Below are 21483 nucleotides of genomic sequence, written 5' to 3'. Positions count from 1 at the left end.
GGTCACCTCATGCAAAGAACTGACTCATTGGAAAAGACCCTGATGCTGGGAAAGATTGAAAGCAGGAGAAGGGGACAAGAGAGGATGAGATGGTTGGATGGCATCACTGACTCAATGGACATGAGTTTGAGTAAACTCTGGGAGTTGGTGATGGACAGGGAGGCCTGGCATGCTGCAGTCCATGGGGTCACAAACAGTCAAACACGACTGAGTGATGAACTGAACTGAAAAACCTAAATGTGACACTAAAACTATAAAATTAATAGACTGAACTATAGAATATGGAGAGAATTTAAAACACTATTATACCTATGCTACCCACTCCAGTATTCTTGGGCTTCCGTTGTGGCTCCACTGGTAAAGAATCAGCCTGCAATGTGGGAGACCTGGGTTCAGTCCCTGGATTGGGAATATCCCGTGGAGCAGGGAAAGGCTACCCACTCCAGTATTCTGACCTGGAGAATTCTATGGACTGTATAGTCCATTGGGTCACAAAGAGTCCCACATGACTGAGTGACTTTCACTTTCACTTCACTTTCATACCTAATGTAAAAAATAATTGAATGAGGTATATAATCAAACATAATTTACATAAAATAGAAGTAATACACATAGTGTTAGTCACTCAGTTGTGTCTGACTCTACGATCCCATAGACTGTAGCCTCTGTCCATGGACTTCTCAAGGATACTAAAGTGAGTTGCCATCTCCTCCAGGGGATCTTCCCAACCTAAGGATCGAACCCAGGTGTTCCACACTGTGGGCAGATTCTTCACCATTTGAGACACCAAGGAAGCTCTACTATATAATTAAACATAATTTACATAAAATTGAAATAGTACACATACAATATATATTTGAAGAACACATATTTTTTGAAAAACACGAATGTGAAACACCACAAAAAACACATAGAATAGAATGGTTGTTCATGGAAATGGGTATGAATAAAAAAAGACAATAAATAAGTAAGTCAAGTAAAAAAGAAACCCTTGAGGGGCCACTAAAAATTATGTCCCATAAACTGAAGAGTGTGATTAACTCTGCAACTGAAGATACACTTGCCCTGTAAATGCTCATAGTCTCATATGGAAAAAGATACTACAAACATTAAAGAAATTGCATATGTATTAACGAATTCACGTGCCATCCGGCAAAGAAGAGATATTCATTATACAGATGCTTCTATTTAAGCCAGGCAGATCGTAATAAAAGCCATCATATAGGATGTATTACAGCATAATAAAGAGTGTAAGTAAGTAAGGAAGTTTTAGTCGTTCAGTCATGCCTGACTCTTTGCAACCCCATGGACTGTAGCCCACCAGGCTCCTCTGTCCATGAGATTTTCCAGGCAAGGATATGGAAGTGGGTTGCCATTTCCTTCTCCAGGGGATCTTCCCAACCCAGGGATCAAACCTGGGTCTCCTGCACTGCAGGCAGATTCTTTACTGGCTGAGTGACTAACATCTTTTTTGTTTTTTTTATGGACAAAAGATCTAGGTGTCTTCTTCTAGAAGTATATTAATGGAACTGTTTATTCAATAAAAATCTAAGCACAAATTACCTGAGGCAATGCATCACAGGTGCATGTGTGGGAATTGATGGAAATGCATTAGGGTATTGCCATCTTCATCAGCACTTTGGATAATAAGTGACAGAAATGTGAGCCTATCTATCTTTTGCAGTATCGATAAATGGTATATTACTTATATTTATCTAAGTTTTTAGATTTTATGATTTTGTAGAAGAAAAAAGCACAACAAAGAAAATGAACCTTTCCTTTGTGCTCTTTTCTCTCCCATCTCTAGAATTTCTCCCCCATCATCTTCTAATACTTTTCCTACTTTAATTAAATAAGAATAATCTTAAAGATTTGCTGGGCTTCCTTGGAAGCTCAGACACTAAAAAATCTGCCGGGAGTACAGGAGACCCAGGTTCAAACTCTTGAGTGGGAAGATCCCCTAGAGAAGAGAATGGCTACCCACTTGAGTATTCTTGCCTGGAGAATTCCTTGGACAGAGGAGCTTGGTGGGCTATAATCTGTGGGGTCACAAAGAGCTGGACACAACTGGGTGATTTTCACTTCACTCACTTCATTCACAATCCTAAAGGAAATCAACCCTGAATATTCATTGGAAGGCTGTTGCTGAAGTTGAAGCTCCAATAATTTGGACACATACTGTGAAGAGCTGAATCATTGGGAAAGACCTTGATGATAGGGAAGATTCAAGGCAAAAGGAGAGGGAGGCAGCAGAGGATGAGATGGTTACATAGCATCATCAACTCAATGGACATGAATGTGAGCAAACTCTAGGAGATAGAGAAGGACAGAGGAGCCTGGCATGCTGCAGTCCATGGGTTTGAAAAGAGTTAGACATGACTTAGTGACTAAACAATAACAACCTTATTTAAACGGTAAAAAGTTTGAAATAACAAAAACACCCCCAAAATAGGAGAATAGCTAAGCCAATATGGTTCCCATTTGATAGACTATTATAGACTCATGAAAATTATATTAAAGTAGAAGAGGAAGAATGAGCACTAAGGAGGGGTTGATGCATTGTGGCTGGAAACACAGGTCCATGAACAGAGCTCAGTTTCTCCCCTTGAGTTGTTCTGGCTGGAACCTCTGGTGATTTGTCTCATCTGCATTGCAAGCATTATTTAACAAATTCCACACTTCTACCAATTCTTTAGGAATTCAGAATGGTTTTTGCTGACAGTGGGAGGTCATTCAGGAAAAAATATTTTTTCAAAACTGATTGGATGGACGAGGACATAGAGATTTGTAGAGGCATCATAAATAATTCTGGCATAGCACTACTTAATTTCATCTGTGTTAATTGAGTGTAAGATACTCCATTATTTTATGTATCATTAAGTAAGAAAAACACTGTCAATTTAGCTATGACATAATAGAGTCCTAAAAAAAAACAATACAACAGTCTGGAAAGCTGGGGTGTATGTCCCAACCCTTCTACTTCTAGCTATGCATCTGTGAACACATGAACTAACCTCTCTAAGCCTCAGTGTCAGCATTTGTAATAAGAAAACAGTAATAGGATCCACTGAGAAGTCTGTGTAGAGATTAAACGAGAAGAAAACACAGTGTTTAGCATGGTGTCTAGAACATAATGAAACAATGGAATGGTTACAACTTGAGAAAGGAGTACATCAAGGCTGTATATAGTCACCCTGCTTATTTAACTTCTATGCAGAGTACATCATGAGAAATGCTGGGCTGGATGAAGCACAAGCTGGAATCAAGATTGCTGGGAGAAATATCAATAACCTCAGATATGCAGAAGACACCACCCTTATGTAAAAAAGCAAAGAGGAACTAAAAAGCCTCTTGATGGAAGTGAAAGAGGAGAGTGAAAAAGCTGACTTAAAACTCAACATTCAGAAAACTAAGATCATGGCATCCGGTCCCATCACTTCATGCAAATAGATGGGGAAAAAATGGAAATAGTGACAGACTTTAATTTCTTGGGCTCCAAAATCACTATAGATGGTGGCTGCAGCCATGAAATTGTTGCTTGCTCCTTGGAAGACAAGCTATGACAAACCTAGACAGCATAAAAAGCAGAGATACTACTTTGTCAACAAAGGTCCGTCTATTGGTCAAGGCTATGGTTTTTCCAGTAGTCATGTATGGATGTGAGAGTCGGACTATAAAGAAAGCTGAGTGCCAAAGAATTGATGCTTTTGAACTGTGGTGTTAGAGAAGACTCTTGAGAGTCCCTTGGACAGCAAGGAGATCCAACCAGTCAATCCTAAAAGAAGTCAGTCCTGAATATTCATTGGAAGGACTGATGCTGAAGTTGAAGCTCCAGTACTTTGGTCACCTCATGCAAAGAGCTGACTCATTTGAAAAGACCCTGATGCTGGGAAAGATTGAAGGCAGGAGGAGAAGGGGACAACAGAGGATGAGATGGTTGGATAGCATCACCAACGCAATGGACATGAATTTGAGCAAGTTCTGGGAGTTGGTGAAGGACAGGGAAGCCTAGGGTGCTGCCGTTCATAGGGTTGCAAAGAGTAGGACACGACAAGCAACTGAACTGAAATGAACTAGTACACACAGGCCATTGATGCTTAAAATATATTAGAAATTTTAGGATGAATGAAAAGTTTGTAAGAATTTAGAATGTGCTCCCAGAGTTAGCATGCTCAGTCATGTCTGATTCTTTGTGACGCCATGGACTATAGCCAGCCAGGCTCTTCTGTCCATGGAATTCTTCAGCAAGAATACTGGAATAGGTTGCCTTCTCCAGAGGATCTTCCTGACCCAGGGATCGAACTCGGGTCTCCTGCATTGCTGGCAAATTCTTTACCCTCTGAGCCACCAGGGAATCCCCAAAATTTGGCAATAATATAGTATGTGTTCATGGTATGATGTAATGAAAAAGCAAGAGATAACATTACTATAATCTCAACCATATTTTTTTAAAGTAATGTATAGGAAAAATACTGCAAAGAAATATGTCAAAATTTTCACATATGTGTTAACATATATAATACACATTTGGAAGGTAAAACTATGGATTGTTTTTTCTTTTTTTTTCTTTTTGTATTTTCCTGGCTTCCTAACTTCTCTATAAAATTAATGTTAATGGGAAAAAGGTATTTGACTACTTTTATGATTTATTCCTAGGTGCTTTTTTCATACTTGGGTACCACCATTGAATGAGGAAACAAATGCACCCTCAATGTGGCTACAAAGCATCAGTCCTACCATTTCTTATTCTAGCCTGAGGACATTGCTAATTAAACAAAGCCTTCTGTGATTCTCACCCTGAATTCTAGTAATACCTGATATTTACAATCTTTAAAACAATAGTCCAGCTCTTTCCTTCTAATCAAAATAGTTTGAAATAGCACAAACTGGTAAAGCCTATCTTTGGTCTCATGCATTATTCGTCCCCAGGATATTTATGCACTAACTATTAACATATTTGATCACTAGATCAAAACTTCAGGCTAAAGACAAAAATGAAAAAAATCAAGGTAGAATTTTAGGAGGCCAATTTTTGGGAAAGGAGATTTGGAAAGAAGTTCCTTTCAACTGCAACACCTTCATTTTCTTTTACCAAAAGACCATAGGTTTACCAGCAGAGTTTCATGTCTGTAAACCTCTGGCAGGATGTCAGATTTTCCTGAGCAGTCCTACTATTGAATGTTCTACCACTTGTACTGGTCAGGCATTGTACTCCAACCTTGGTTTTACCTCTCAGATCCTGTCAACTCATCCCTTTTTATATTCCAGGCACCTGGCTCTTGGCAGACGTTAAATCAATTGGTTGCCCAGTGATCAATTTCTTCCAGCAAAAAGATAGACCTCTTCCCTTCCTAGCAAAGCCATAAATTTCCCCTCACTCTCAGACTTTGTGCCTCACCTCTTCAGACCTCTTCTACCAGGATGGCACAGCCCACTCTGCCTGATGCGTGAACTAGACTAGTCCTCCCAGACGTGTCCTGGAGCCAGTTTCCCAGCAGATGAGAACAGGTGGTCAGGGCCATGCCATGCCCATGCTGTGGAAAGCCACTGGAAATGACTGGTATGTGAGTCATATAGCTGTGTCACTGTTTGTTCACAGGGACCAAAGCTACATTTGTTCCAAGCCTGTAGATTCAGAGAAGAAAAAAAAAATCTCAGGAAAAAACCAGAGGCTGAGATTATTCCAAATTACCTGCAAAAGGCAGAGTGATAGGCGGCCTGCAGGTGGAGATAAGACCGCTCTTGAAATCCTACTGAAAGGCTGCAGGCAGCTGTCCCCAGGTGTCTTGGGTAGCTGGCAGACAAATGTTTCCCTATGAAAAGATTGAAGAAGAGATATGTCTTTGGTGTGCCCAGAGAGGGGGTTCTTCGACGGCCTTTGGAATTGTTGGTTGGTATGGCAGAGAAAACTTGTGACTTGGTTTCAAGTTCTGCTTCTCTCGCCTAATGATGGTATGATCTTGGGTGAGTCTCTTAGTTTCCCTGAGTGTCAGTTTTGTCATCTGTAAGCTGGTGGCAGTAATTCCAGGGTGCTGAGATAATTCAGAGAGTTTACATGAATCTCCTGGTGTATAGGAAGTGCTCAGTGAAGGTTTCATTCCTTACCCATTCTCTTTCCAGTGTATTCAAGTGTGGAAAGGCTAGGAGAGATTCTGTGATTTGCCAAAGGTCTCCCACATCGATGGTGAATGAATGACAGACCTCCATTTTCTGTCTGGAAAGTGGGAGAACTGGGACTCAAGTCTAGTTAGTTGCCTGTTTTAAAATTGAGGAATTTCCCTGGTGGTCTAGTGGTTGAAACTCTGTGTTTCTAATGCAGGGGTTTGGGTTTGATTCCTGGTTGGGGAACTACGATCCCAGATGCCATGCAATGTGGAAAATAATTAAAGTAAAAGAAAATTACTTACAAAAATAAAATCAAACGCATTTTTCTGAAAATTCTTTTTGCTCTTGCCAATCAATGCCAACTGATGGAGGCCTAGTCAGAACCGAAGTTGAGGAGAGGGGAACACACATTCTTAGGGCCGAGAGGGGAAAAAAATCCGGGGCAGAGCTCACTGAAAAAGCCCTTAGTTCTGTGCTGCTGTCATCCTTGGCAGCCAGTGAACCAGGCAGAGGCAGCACATGGGAGCGTCCAGCCCAACATCGTCACATGTGGCTGCTCCCTGCAGTCACCTGGCACTGCTGACCCAGGACCCTCTCACTGTAACAGCAACAACCATACAAGGACAGGTCCCAGTTACTCACTACTTCCCGTGTAGCCAGTCACAGGCCAAACATGTCCCTTCTCAAGGCTGTTGTGAAGATGCAATAAGGTACTGTCTACAACACTGGCCAGAGCAAGTGGTCTATAGTAAGTGTTCAATTAATGGTAGCTTTGGGCACTTTATATACAAGCCCCTTTCATCTTTCCAATGACTTTATAAATTGCTTATTATCAAAGTCTCTGGGCTTTCCTGGTGGCTCAGACAGTAAAGAATCTGCTTGCAATGTGGGAGACTCAGGTATGATCCCTGGGGAAGATCCCCTGGAGAAGGGAATGGCAATCCACTCCTGCATTCTTGCCTGGAAAATTCCATGGACAGAGGAGCCTTGTGGGCTACAGTTTATGGGATTGCAACGAGTCAGACATGACTGAGTGACTAACGCTACCATTGAGGATATTTAGGCTTAGTGGATAAAGGAACTAGGTCACAGACAAAAAGCTGACCATCAGTAGAAATCAGGATTTAAAGTCGATATATCTGAGTCCAAAGCCTGTGCTTTGAACCATTAGGACATAGTCGCTCATAGGTCAGCTAGTGAAAGTTGTGAGTCACAGGATAGTCGCAGTGTAATGTTGCCAGAGTTCCCTCTTTCCCAGGGGAAATTGTGCTGAGCCCTAAACAGCACAACAGGAGGGCAGCAAATGCCAGGCCGGCTGGCTCCCTCCTCTGCATTGCAGGAGCCTCTCTGAGACTAAAGACTGGTGGCTCAGAAGGAGAGAACTGAACTGGGTTTTTATAGGAGAAACCTTAGAGGTTTCCTGATCTCAAGGTCAGTAGACTGGTTTGTCTGTTCCAGTTTGATTTGGTTTGATTTTGCTTTGGAACACTTTGCTCAAATGAAATTTTATAGGAAAGTCTGAAGAGTGAAGTCAACAAAAGTGAAACCACTCTGTTGAAAATGAATGGAAGGGCCAGAGCCTCACCTCCTCCAAGGGACTCTGACATATGCACCTCTTAATGTAAGAAAGGAGGCCATGCATCTGGGGACAAAGGACCATGCCCTCTGCACATGGATGGAGACAATATGGGTAGTGCAATGTACATGGGGCCTTGAAATCAGATAGACCTAGGTTCTCATCACATCTCTCTTCTTTAACCTATGTCTGATTTGAGCAAGGGAAATCATCCTTCTGAGCATGTTTTGTCCCATGGAAAATGGAGCCCTGATCCCAACCTGAGAAGGTTGTTGAGAGAAAATGGAATAATCGGTGAAAATGGCCTCAAACAGTAAAAGACACAGAAAAGAAAGGAAACAACTGTTAGCTCTTGGATCACCAATCTGAGGTTTTGCTTCTTTTATTTTTCATGAAAGGAAGAAGACATTTTTATGGGTTAAAATGAATAAAGAAAATATACCTTTAAAAAAGCATATATAATCACAAAACCTGAAAAAAAAAAATGCACATCCTGAGACTCCCCTAGTGGTCCAGTGGCCAAGACTTCCCAACACAGGGCACCCAGGTTCGATTCTTTGTCAGGGAACTAGATTCTGAGTGTTGCACCAAGAGATCTGCATGCTACAGCTGAGAGATCCAGAACACCTCAACTAAAAACCCGGCATGCCTCAACGCAGATCGAAGACCCAGTGTCCCACCACTAAGACCCAGTGCAGCCGAATAAAGAAATAAATAATATGTTTAAAATCCACATCCTTGCCTTCATTCAACACTTCCCACGTGCCCAGAACTGTGTGGTACCAAGATGGAACAAGGAATATGACTAGCGTCTGCCCCAGATCTTACAGTCCAGTGTGAGTACGGCTACACACACACACACACACACACACACACACAGAGGAAAAATTTCCAAACTCATCCCAGTGTGGCAAATGATGACAATGCAGCAGCTTGAAGTCCTGAATCCTGGGAGTCCCTCCTCTGGTTCTTGTCAGAGCAGGAAAAACACCAAAGCAGTGAACCAGACCATCACCCTCCCAACTTAGATATGGTAGAATTCCAAGACTTTATGTACCAGAACAAAGGCATTTTTCTACTATTTTTTGTCCAGTGAGACCAGAAAGGTAAATATAGATAAAATATAGTGACCATGCAACTCTTCGTTGCATTTGTTGGGTGCTCACTCTATGCAACGTGCAGACACTACATGGATTATCTTTGGGCTCCAAACTACTTGAAAGCAAAGAGTTTTGTGTTCCCAGAGACAGAGCAAAGGACTAGACTTTTCAGCTCTTTCCCGACTGAAATAATTTTTTTTGTCCCCGAAGAATTCCTTTCAGTATTTGTCTTGGTGTAGCCAAAAACAACTAAAATTATAAAAATAATATAAAATAATTCCATCTATATAACCTATCTATTCTTTTTTTTTTTTTACTGAATAGCTCATCCATTAATAAAGCTCATATGTAAGGTTTTACAGTGAGAAATCACGCTTTCAACAAGATCCTCCAACCTCCCAAGTCCCAGCCCTAAATTCATCTATCTTTTTATTAGTCTAGAAGCCTGGAATGACATCCACCAAATGTGTACATGATTATTTGGAGTGGTAGGATTTGAGTTGGGTTTTTTTTTTCTTCATGTTTTTCCATACTTCTTTTTACAAATAGTGATCAGATATAATTTAAATCCCACTGTTCTGTGAAGACTTTGCTGACTGTGAGGACCAGAAATTACTCTTTCTTCTCCATCATCCATATCGCTTACTCTGCAGCACGCGCACATCATATACATACTCTCTGAGACCAATGCTATTTGTAGATATGCAATGCATTCCTGCTGTAGCAGCTCCCTGGAAGTCCAATCTGTGGTTCCACCATTAGCATTGAGTTCAGTTCAGTTTAGTCGCTCAGTTGTGTCCGACTCTGTGACCCCATGAACCACAGCACACCAGGCCTCCCTGTCCATCACCAACTCCTGGAGTTTACCCAAACTCATGTTCATTGAGTCAGTGATTCCATCTAACCACCTCATCCTCTGTCATCCCCTTCTCCTCCTGCCTTCAATCTCTCCCAACATCAGGGTCTTCTCAAATGAGTCAGCTCTTCACATCAGGTGGCCAAAATATTGGAGGTTCAGCTTCAACATCAGTCTTTCCAATAAACACCCAGGACTGATCTCCTTCAGGATGGACTGGTTGGATCTCCTTGCAGACCAAGGCACTCTCAAGAGTCTTCTCCAACACCACAGTTCAAAAGCATCAATTCTTCAGCACTCTGCTTTCTTCACAGTCCAACTCTCACATCCATACAGGACCACTGGAAAAACCATAGCCTTGACTAGACGGACCTTTGTTGACAAGGTAATGTTTCTGCTTTTTAATAAGCTGTCTAGGTTGGTCATAACTTTCCTTCCAAGGAGTAAGCGTCTTTTAATTTCATGGCTGCAGTCACCATCTGCAGTGATTTTGGAGCCCCAAAAAATTAAGTCTGACACTGTTTCCACTGTTTCCCCATCTATTTCCCATGACATGATGGGACCAGATGCCATGATCTTCGTTTTCTGAATGTTGAGCTTTAAGCCAACTTTTTCACTCTCTTTCAGTTTCATCAAGAGGCTCTTTAGTTCTTCTTCACTTTCTGCCATAAGGGTGGTGTCATCTGCATATCTGAGGTTACTGATATTTCTCCTGGCAATCTTGATTCCAGCCTGTGCTTCATCCAGCCTGGCATTTCTCATGATGTACTCTGCATATAAGTTAAATAAGCAGGGTGACAACATACAGCCTTGATGTACTCCTTTCCCAATTTGGAACCAGTCTGTTGCTCCATGTCCAGTTCTAACTGTTGCTTCCTGACCTGCATACAGGTTTCTCAAGAGGCAGGTCAGGTGGTCTGGTATTCCCATCTCTTTCAGAATTTTCTACTGTAAGCACTACAAGGACCAATCAACCTCAAGAAAAGATGATATCTATCATGAGTTTTGAGTTTCAAATTACACTCAGTGCCCCAGGAAGCTGTTTATATTTGCATTTTTGGCAAAATTTGACTACCTGTTTCTAAGAAAGCCTACTCAACAAAAGAAGGGACTTCGCTCAGCTGTTTAAATTTTAGGATGTTCTTCCTCTAGCAGCTTAAGGGTTCATGCAATAGAAATGTCATTGCTTGGGAGCTGCCTTCAAGTCCCAATTCTGCTACCCGGGCAAATTGTTTAATCATACTAAGTCTCCATTTCCTCCTCCCAAGGGAAAGATGGTAACAATGCTATTTACCTACTTCATAGAGTTAAATGAGATCATATAAGTAAAGTGCATGGTACTCTCCCTATCAGAGTAAGCACTCCATAAATATTAGCCCTCACTGTTACCCTTGAGTCATATTCCCAGGAGCTGCTTTCCCAGGTGGAGATATACTTCTTAGATCCTGAAGGGCAGCTTTCCCTGGAGTTGACCACATATGTCCAAGGATCCAGGCTCTGCGGCTTTTGTCTCGATTCCCCTCCCACTTTCACAACCTTACAAAATCATCAAAGATAATTTCACATTTACCTTAGTTCACCAATGCTTCCCAGGGAAGAATCATAAATACTTAAATATATTTCAGACTACATTCAAACTTACTTTCATAAATTCTTGAAACTTTCTATTTGGGACAACCTCAGACATGATCTAGTCCAAATTGTTGACTTACGAATGAAGAAACCAAAGCAAGAGCTTTTAAGAAACTTGCCTAAAAGCCCATGGCTAGTTAGTAATGGAGCCATGCCTGGAACCCAGGTCCCATCTTCCTGCAAGTCCCTATTACGGATTGCTTTGCCATGTAATATGCTGGTTAATTGGCTGTCTCCCCCCAGAAAGTATAAGCACCAGCTTAGAACACCTGCTTGTTCATGAGAAAGCTGAGGTTTAGAGGTTAAGTCTTCGGTCACCGAGGTCACCCAGCTGGTCAGTGAAGGTATGAGATTTGGAACTTGGATTGTTCCCATTCAGAAGCCTGTACTTTTTATTCTACTAGCCTGTTTTCTAGTCTCAGTGACTTAAAGATATCTCCTTTCTCAAGAAAGAATGAACATCAATGGTGGATGCAGAACAGTGGTGTAGAACAGGAAGTCAAGTGGGCTCATACACTAACCTGCTGTGTGAGCTTAGACCAGTCCTTTGACCTTGCCTTGTACTGTGTCTTGAGCAGCAAGACTGTGGCAGCCTCTGGTGCATTGCATGGCACCTGGGATGCCATGGAGATCCATATGGAGCTGAAAATTGTTGACTGTGGGGAGCCTTTTTCCCCCAGTACCACATAGCCACATTCTTTACTTCTTGTTTTCCCTCTCACAGGACACCTCAGCGGAGAGTCCATCACAAGCCCGGAATCCTGCGTCTCCCTCCCTACTCAGGTGAGGAGTGTCCTCAGGTCAAAATGAAGAGATCGCCTCTGTTTCCACAGCTTCAGCAAGGATCACCGGCTCTATCAAGTGTGAATACCCTGTTTGTTTTCCTTTTTGTCTCTCTGTTTGCCATTGGAAAAGTCCATTAGTGCTGAATGACAAGACTAAATAGTCAAAGGGAGAACAGTTGACGTGTTAATAACTCTTAGGTAAATACCATTTGTTATTGTCACCACTGAGGCTTTCAGAGAGATGGCACCATTCCGGGCCCTGGACTGGAACTGTCGTCTTGTCAGCTCTCCGTCTTTCAGCAACCTGGAAAGACAGGTTTGGAGAGGGAAGGAGTCTGAAAAGGATTGGTGAGCAAGAGGAAGGGAAGGTATGGGAAAGAAACAGGGACTCTGAAAGCGATACAGAGAGTGAGAGAGAGGAGGGTAGGCTCAAATACGTGCCCACACGTGCCTCAGCACACACACACACACAGTGATGCCAAGGTGCGACGTCAGAGAGCTGGTGATTAATGGAATTTTTACCAGATTTCATAATCTCTTATATTCCTTCCTTCCCAGTGCTAGGGATCTCTGCATTCATCACATTTTAGCAGCTCTGACTTGGTTCCTCTGGTTCCACATCTGCTCTTCTACTGACATCCAAGATGTGCAGTTTGTCCTACTGAACCGTCTGGGACCCAGAGGGGAGGTGATGTTGAAGAACCAGTATAAGATTCAAAGGGTCAGCATAAGAAGGTCACATGGCATCACCATGAAGGTCAGGAGAAAAAAACTTTGTAAAGGATATCTCCATGTTGCGGGGGATGGTGGAATCCGCAATCAGGAAAGCTCATATTTGCATGAAAAGATTCATGAACAGGAAAACTGGAAAACTGGCTTCTGCTCTTAGTTAAGAGCCTTGGGTCTGTATATTAAGTTCTCTGCACTTTTATTATGGTGTGTGTGCTTGCATGCTCAGTTGCTCTGTCATGTCCTATACTTTGCAACCCCATGGACTGTAGCCTGCCAGGCTCCTTTTTCCATGGGATTTTCTAGGCAAGAATACTGCAGTGGGTTGCCATTTCCTCCTCTGGGATTTCTGATGGCACTTTAAACCAAATGATCTTCCAGCTCCAAGGATCTCTGGGACTGAGATATTAAGTCAGATCAGACACTGAATACTCTTTGAATCATCATCTCTGGCTAGGGATGATCAAGTATGACTTTAACACAAGGTAAACTGGCTTGAAAACAACCGTGTTGGTTAGAGATCATTGGGTTCCCAGACTAAAGACCTTAAATACCTCTCTTAGAGTTGTCACAGATTTAGTAATAATTCTTTTACATTGTTTAGTGGTTCATTCTTTTCATAGCACTCTCCAAGACAGACAATAGAGCATCAGGATTGAGACACCAACTCTGGACTCAGCCTGTGTGTGCTTGCAAGCTAAGTGGCTTCAGCTGTGTCCCACTCTTCACGACCCTATGAACTGCAGCATGCCAGGTTCTTCTGTCCATGGGATTCCCAGGCAAGAAAACAGGAGTGAATTGCCATTTCCTACTCCAGGGGATCTTTCTGACCCAGGGATCAAACTGGCATCTCTTACATCTGCCTGCATTAGCAGGTGGGTTCCTTACCACTCAGGCAGAGGTTCAAATCTCAGCTCTGCCACACACCAGCAGGGTGAAGTCAGGTAAGATTCTTTGCCTCTCTAAGCCTCAGTTTCCTCAACTACAAGATGGAAATAACAGTGAGTCTATCTCCTGGACAAAGATTTAAAGAAACAAATAAACAAATGCAAAATGTTTAGCAAAGTGCCTATCTGTATAAACCCTCCGTAAATATTAGATTCCGTCCACTCCATTCCCACAGCACTGCTGGGAATTTAGTGTGTATTTCCATTTAGGAGACTAAGAAACTAAAGAACGGAGAAGTTAACTGACATGACCGCAGTCTCCAGCCAGTTAGAGTTGAAGCCAGGACCAGGAAGAAAATAGCCTGTTCATCCCTCATATCCTCACAAAGTCTCTAAACTGAGCTTTCGAGAGCCTAAGCTTTGAGGGTGAGAATGTAAAGAGACGAGGGTAAAGGCTAAGGATTTTATCTTGGGGAACACATGTCATTAGAAGGATGGGAAGAGTAAGAACTTAAGATTGAGGAAAGCAGGAGAAGAAAGCTGGTGCAGGAAAGGAAACGGATCTTTTCCAAAGTAGAGAGGGGGGTCAGCAATGTCAAAAATCATGAAGTCAAAAGAAAGTTCTTGGAATTTGAAAGCAAAAAAAGTCCTTCATTTACTCAACAAATATTCATTGAGCCAGCTACATATGTTCGGCACATCCTAACGCTAGGAATATGTTGGTGAACGTGGTGGACAAGATACCTGCTCTCTTGAAGCTCCCATTCTAGCAGGGAATATAAATACTGTAAGAGTAACCTAATGTCCTAAAAATGTAATTTCAAGCAGTGATAGTTCTAAAAAGAAGATAAAATGAGGATAGTACAGTAGCAAGTCATGGAGAAGGTGGGTGAGGAGCTGAAGCTCAAGTGATTAACAAAGGTGGCTTTAGGAATCTACCAACCACAAGACCATAAAAAGTGTATTTTAGGTGAAGGGAACAACTGAAATCAAGTCCCAGAGGTATGGATGAGTTTGACTATGACCTTCAGGAGGCATTTTCAGTGTCTTGATATGAACAGAGGCCAGATTATGGGTTAACAGAAGAGAATTGAGACATAAGGAAATAGAGAGTCTATAGGTCAACTGGGCTTCCCTAGTGGCTCAACAGTTAAGAATCCCCCTGCTAAGGCAAGAAACACAGGTCCAATCTCTGGATCAGGAAGATCCCCTGGAGAAGGAAATGGCAACCCACTCCAGTATTCTTGCCTGGGAAACCCTATGGACAGAGGAGCCTGGCGGGCCACAGTCCAGGGGGTCACAACTTAGTGACTAAACCACCACCACCATTGGTCAACTACTCACTCAAGAAGTTGGTCTTGAAAAGTAGGAAGAAAGTGGCATTCATGGCATTTATAGCTGACAGTAGGCAATACCAGCTATTCCTGTTTGGGATGTTTCATTTCCCTTCCCATTTCAGTGATATCTCCTCAATATCAAAATTTTCAACCAGAGAGCCACATTCTTGGAACATTCACATTATAGATGGGGAAACACTGGGAACAGTGGCTGACTTTATTTTTCTGGGCTCCAAAATCACTGCAGATGGTGATTGCAGCCATGAAATTAAAAGACGCTTACTCCTTGGAAGGAAAGTTATGACCAATCCAGACAGCATATTAAAAAGCAGAGACATTACTTTGCCAACAAAGGTCCATCTAGTCAAGGCTATGGTTTTTCCAGTGGTCCTGTATGGATGTGAGAGTTGGACTATAAAGAAAGCTGAGTGCTGAAGAATTGATGCTTTTGAACTGTGGTGTTGGAGAAGACTCTTGAGAGTGCCTTGGACTGCAAGGAGATCCAACCAGTCCATCCTAAAGGAGATCAGTCCTGGGTGTTCATTGAAAGGACTGATGTTGAAGCTGCAACTCCAATACTTTGGCCACCAGATGCAAAGAGCTGACTCATTTGAAATGACCCTGATGTTGGGAGAGATTGAAGGCAGGAGGAGAAGGGGATGACAGAGGATGAGATGATTGTATGGCATCACCGACTCGATGGAGGTGGGTTTGGGCGGACTCCGGGACTTGGTGATGGACAGGGAGGCCTGGCGTGCTGCGGTTCATGGGGTAGCAAAGAGTTGGACACAACTGAGCGACTGGACTGAACTGAACTGAACTATAAAGTATTTGTGGGATTTGGAGATAAGCATACTCAATTCCTCCCACTCCAAGACTCCACTGACAGCATGGAACTTGTTTGCACTCGTAGATAACTGTCACCATTCCAGCAAACACAGAGATATTTGCTTTGGATCTTTATTAATTTTTTGTTCTCTAGAATTCAGGGTCACCTCTGGTTTCTAAGGCTTAGTGGATCTTATTTCACTGTTGATTATTTTTGCTTACTGCCCTTTCCCCTTTCCACCCTTACCCCATCTTCCCAAGTCAGATTCTAGAGCAGTGCTGCCCATTGGGACTCTCTTTGATTATAGAAATGTTCTATATCTGTTTATCCAATAGAGAAACCTTTAACCATATGTGACTATACATTTTCATTTATATAATTTTAAAGAACTTAAATGTTAATCACCACATGTGCCTAGCACCTATGGTTTTGGACAGACAGATATTTCTAAAGAGTTAAAATTCAGGAGAGTTCCTGTTTCCCAAAGAGGATACACTCTGCAAGCTCTTCATGATTACTGAGAAATATGTCAGTGCAAATAATTCCTAAGGCAATGAGGGAATTTCTCCTCCTTGGAAAAAAAAGGAATTTATATAAAGTGGGCTGAGTTTGATGTGCTTGAATATTATCAGCGTACTAATATGGCCTGAAAATGAAAATACTGCTTCTTGTAGCTCATAGAGGTAATCTCAAAAGATCATTTCCCTAACAGTGTTCCAAAGGGTGCTGATTTCATGAAGTCTTCTTTGATGAAAAAGTTCCATTGCCAAATAGGCTTGGAGAATTGGGAATGCTTTTTTACCTCTCTTACAGATTCACAATGCACGTCACAACACAAAGGCTCTGGAAAATCCTACAGTAAATAACTCTGTAATACATCATTTGACTCAGTACTATTTCTTCAATGTCTTTAACCATGAAACTCTGTGTGTGTGTGTGTGTGTGTGTGTCTGTGTGTGTGTGTGTGTAAAACATTAGTGTTCTGACGCACTAGAGAAATGTTAGGGTTGTAAGTATGGACTTTGGGGGAATTCCCTGGTGGTCCAGTGGTGAGGACTCGGTGCTTTCACTGCCACAGCCCCTGTTAAGTCCCTGGTCAGGGAACTAAGATCCTGCAAGTTGCCTGGTGCAGCCAAAAAAAAAGAATGTGGACTTCAGGAAAAAAAGAGCTGGGTGAACAATGCCAGTTCTACCAATTACTACTAACTGTGTGACCTTAAGGAAGTCGTTTAACCTTTCTGACTGTCATTTCCTTCCGTTGAGAATTGGAGATAATATTTATATATAACAGGTTTCATGTAGGTTAAATGCAATCATGTATACAAAGAATACATCCCAGTTCCTGGGATCAACTGGTTCTTCCCCAAGTTATTTTCATTGTGACTTATGAACTAAAGTGACTGAAGGACTGAAGACTCTGCGCCCCCAGGAGAAATATGCTACGAACAGGTAGAACACATGTCCTGCCTGGAAATATTTTTAAGTGTGGTATTGGAAAGCTGGATGTAACAGTAGTCTTTTCTGCCTCCCTTTGTTCATCCTTCACTAAGAATGTACACTCAGCATTGAATGGCTTCCTGCAATATATTCTTAACAGAACAGCTAGAAGGATCCTTTCAAACCAGCAATGGAGCACGGCATTCCTCTCTGGCTCCCCATCTCACTCAAACTAGAGACTTCAGCCTAGCCTCCAAGCTCTCTAACACTATTTCCTACTATTGCTGAGTCTATCTTGCAAACAGACTACCCTCCTTTTCTTTGGACATCTCAGGAACAGGTGTCAAGAACCTCAGGAACTTTGCATTTGCGGTGCCTCCAATAGGGTACCATCCCCTCCCCCCCAGCTATCTCCACGGTTCCTTTCTTAACCCTGCCAAGACTTGCAATCACCCCTACATACTCGAGCATACTCTATTCTTCCTTGCTCTACATCTGTTGTCTACACTTCTGATATGCCGTGTTGTGTTTGTCGATATTTTGTTTCTTGTCTATTTCCATCCAACAGAACATAGATGTCACAAGAGCAGAATTTTTTTTGTCTCTTTCATTCTCTGCCATAATTCAGTGCCTAGGACAATGCCTGGCATGTAGGCGTAGATGCTCAGTAAATGATTATTGAGTAAACACATGCAGAAACTGCCTACATTGTGTTGCTACAGACTAAGTGCATTCCTCTAAGCCCAGTTTTGGATGGCTTGTTGAAGCATGAAACACACAGTTACAGGCTGGTCTCTGTAGTTTTTATTAGTGTTTTCTGGGACCCATCAAACAAACAAACAAACAAAAAACACCTGTATTTTGAAAAAAATAATTCTTTCATAAAACAGAAATACTCAGTTTGAATTTAACACAGTTTCAAGGGCAAGGTTTCTGATTGTTAAAAAAAATAGCGGCAGTAGGGTTGCTTCCCCAAAAAATGTCAACCCAGAAGCCAGATGGGAAGAAAAGCAAGAATTAGGCAGACAGTTACAGAAAGATAAATCCCAATTAAGCTAAACTCATGAAGGCTTACACATTTCAGTGGTTTGCAACACCCAGTCTCAACACGTTTTTATTCAATGTTCTCTCTCTTATTCCAGAAATGGAATCCTGAGAAGCAATGCTGAGGCTAATTCAGCTCACGTACTTTCTTTCACACAGGAAGTAGCCATTCCATGGGCTCCTATGGAGTTTCTCTTATACCCCATATAGTTAGATAAACTCCTCCCAAAGATGGTTCCATGCTGTGCACACAGGTAGGCACTCAACAAACTTTTTTTTTAACTATAGAAGAATAATATAACTGCCTTTTTCTCTTACTATTTTAACTTCTCCTATATTTTATACATTTGAAAAACAACACACTTGCAAAGCTAAAATCTAACGTGCATGACTAACCTTATCAAAAGATCCCTCAATATTTTTCAAAAAGAAAAAAAAATACAAACCAACCCCAAAATACTAAAACTTAGAACTGCTTTACACTTAAATAGAAATTTACATCATATAAACATTCATAATCTTCATCGTTTAAGACAGGTTCAAGGTTCATGACTGGCTTCTCATATACCAGGTAATTCTCACAGTTCCCAGTGAGGTGACAGAATTCTCACACAACATAGGTTGATTTGCAGAACCAAATAACCTGTCTTGGTTTTATTTCAGCGCAGGTAGGAAGGCAAAGTAAAGAACCTCACAGTAAAATGTTCATCTGACAGATAGTAAGTCCTTGAAGTTTTGGTTGTTGTGCTCTTCGTCCAGTAAAGAAACAATTTACATCATAATTATGGATATGGGCTCCCAATCTGAGGAGTCTTCCAGAAGACATTTATTCATTAACTCATCATATAGTTTATTAAGGACCTATCTCATGTAGGTATTGAAAAAAAAAACAGTATTGCTAAGATATCATCCCTGCCCGCACAGAGCTTACAGTCTAGCGAGAGAACAGTTTGAAACAGAACAAGCACATTTCAAAGGAAAACTCACTGCCCTGGTCTGTGCTGCTCAGAAAGCAACTTCCAGAAGTTGTAGGCATGTCGCTGGGGGTCAGAGCTTTGCTCGTTTCATCAAGTCAATTACCTAGAGGCCCCAGATGATCTGATTCTAGTAAAGTCTTAGCAATACATTTCCTTCCTCAGGTTCCCATGCAAAAATAAAATAAGAGCCCAAGCCTTTAGTGTAAGAAGGGTTTAAGGAGGCCATGTGTAGTGATCATAGGAGTGTTGGCTCAGATGAGAGCTTCTCAAATGAGGAGCTGTGAGTTGCCAAAAGAAGGGGGCTTCACCTGCTGCTGGCTTGTTGCTGAGATTTTACTCTCCCTTGCAACATTGGGGTGGGAAAGATTCTGCTAACACCCCAAGTTGGCATGGCTCAATTACCTTGAGTTCTCCAAGTCACGAATAGCACATAGAAAATGCATCAAACTCAAGCCAAGACAATAGAGAGATATACTGAGAACTTAATACGCCAACCTAATTAAGTAGGAACGAGGTGCCAAGAAACCGTCACTTTCAACAAATAACACAATCTGCTAATTATCTGCAGTGTTCCAGGCAGTACACCCCAGACTCACTACCTAGCAGGGGTTGCTCTTCAACAGAGAGGGTGAAGAAAGAGCCAAGACCAATTTGGAGGAACATGAGAAAGAAACTTACAGTTTTGAAGAAGGGAGAGCTCAGAGAATGATCCAGGCAGCTTAGATGATGAACAGGCCAAGCCAGAGGACAGCAGAGAGCAAATTAGCAGATGTCTCTTAATAACTATGCACAGACATGCAAACATTCACGTGTTTTACATTAATTCAAATATCTGGAAGTTTAATCTCTTCTGCGGAAAGTATGGTCAACTGCTGGGAAAGCCTCAGTTTCTATAGCCTCGCTTGGAGAGCAAGGTTTGTCTTTCTCGTGGGAATGTCTCAGATCTGTGCTGCCCATCATCCTTCTAACGAGAGCCACGATGGCCAGTGACCTTGGGGCACAGCTTAGTGAGATGAATGACCTTCTGAAGGTACAACTGAGTTGTTTTTCTTTCTGCCTGGCTTGGTCACCTCCAGAGGGGCTACTCAACATTGTCGAAGTACAGATACTGAGGAACGTCTATAACTCTTTCCTGACCACAGCTCCTGAACTGAGTTTTCTGTTTTTCTCTTCCACCCTTCCTTTCTTTAGTCTTTTTGTTTGTTTGTTTATTTTTTAACATTCCTCTAGATCCAAATCTAGGCAAGACAGCGTTCACTTTGGAATGAGTTAAAATGAGACAGGAAGGTTATCCAAAAGAGGAAAGATTATAAGAAGCAATATCTACGAATGTATCTCCCTGGCACTAACCTCTCTCTGTCTGTCTGTCTCCCTCTCTCTCCTCTGTGTTTCCTTCCACAATATCATTTTTTCTCTGTTTTGTCATTCTACTGAAAATGTGTTGTATTGTTAGCTCTTGTTTAAGTTATCTGATTCTAGCTCTCATCTGGGGTTCTGAAAAGAAGTCCCTCTAGCAATTTCAACCCATTGTCCCAACATTTTAAAAATGAAAAATAGGTTGACTTTAAAGTCTTCACTCCAGGGGTTTTTGCTGCTGTTGTTCTGAGAGTAAATCACCATCTTCATCTTGACTAGCTAAATCAGTGGTTCTCCACCTACCCAACCTGGGGGACTTTTGGCAATGTCTGGAGACATTTTTGGTTGTGACAACTTTGACGACCACAGTGCTATTGGCATATAGTAGGTAGAGGTCATAGATACGCTAAACATCTCAAAACACACACTACAGCCAAAATAATACACAACGAAGAAGAATTCAGCCAAAAATGTCAGTTGTGCCAATTTGGAAACCACAGACAATGGGAATACAAGAGAAAACTCATCATCTCCTTTTCCCACTTATTTTTTAAGCAATTAATATAAAAATAACCAAAGACAGACCTTCTCTTAAACAACCAAAAGTAAGCAGAGGTGGCAATTGAAGTTTTTCACCAATGAGTCGAAAAGGAGGAGGGAAGATAGACTTCACACCAGGTAAATCATTCCTGAATGAGTATAAAGCCCCCTGCACCATTATTCTTCTCTGATTTAAACAGGAAATTTATGTGATTATGCAGTGATTATAGTCCACCCTGGACTGCGGAAGTCCTCAGTCTCCACTCACTCACTCCTGAAGGTCAAGGTAAACA

The sequence above is a fragment of the Budorcas taxicolor genome, chromosome 15 (assembly GCF_023091745.1).
Source record: "Budorcas taxicolor isolate Tak-1 chromosome 15, Takin1.1, whole genome shotgun sequence".
Taxonomy (NCBI): domain Eukaryota; kingdom Metazoa; phylum Chordata; class Mammalia; order Artiodactyla; family Bovidae; genus Budorcas; species Budorcas taxicolor.
This window is presented reverse-complemented; position numbering follows the sequence as displayed.